This window comes from Penaeus monodon, chromosome 23 (assembly GCF_015228065.2).
Source record: "Penaeus monodon isolate SGIC_2016 chromosome 23, NSTDA_Pmon_1, whole genome shotgun sequence".
Classification (NCBI taxonomy): domain Eukaryota; kingdom Metazoa; phylum Arthropoda; class Malacostraca; order Decapoda; family Penaeidae; genus Penaeus; species Penaeus monodon.
In genome coordinates this window covers 1,050,855-1,051,116 of record NC_051408.1, presented here as the reverse complement: position 1 = coordinate 1,051,116, position 262 = coordinate 1,050,855, and the positions used below count along the sequence as shown (strand labels likewise).

The 262-nt window shown below is 54.6% G+C and overlaps 1 protein-coding gene across 2 annotated transcripts in view; it reads left to right on the top strand.

Annotated features, from left to right (window-relative positions):
- Positions 1-262, top strand: part of LOC119587694 — a 29,577-nt gene that overhangs the window by 25,049 nt on the left and 4,266 nt on the right. The window lies entirely within an intron of this gene.

Here is a 262-nt window from a genome sequence, read left to right as displayed (position 1 = left end):
TACCGAAAAGAATGATGAGCAAAACGGCCCCATTTTGCGATATGCGAGTGCGTTCGAAACATCGCGAAGCATGACGCGAACGCGGGCTGCAAGAACGACTCAAATCACGGGGCGAATAGCTGGGTTCACGGGGCGAATAGCGGGGTTAGACTGTAACCTCGTTGAATCAACCAACATCTGAGGGAATCACATTGTTCTTGCCTTCGTCTAAGCCAAGCGTGCTTCCGCCAGCCATCTCGTCGGCGTTGCAGTCGCGCGTCGG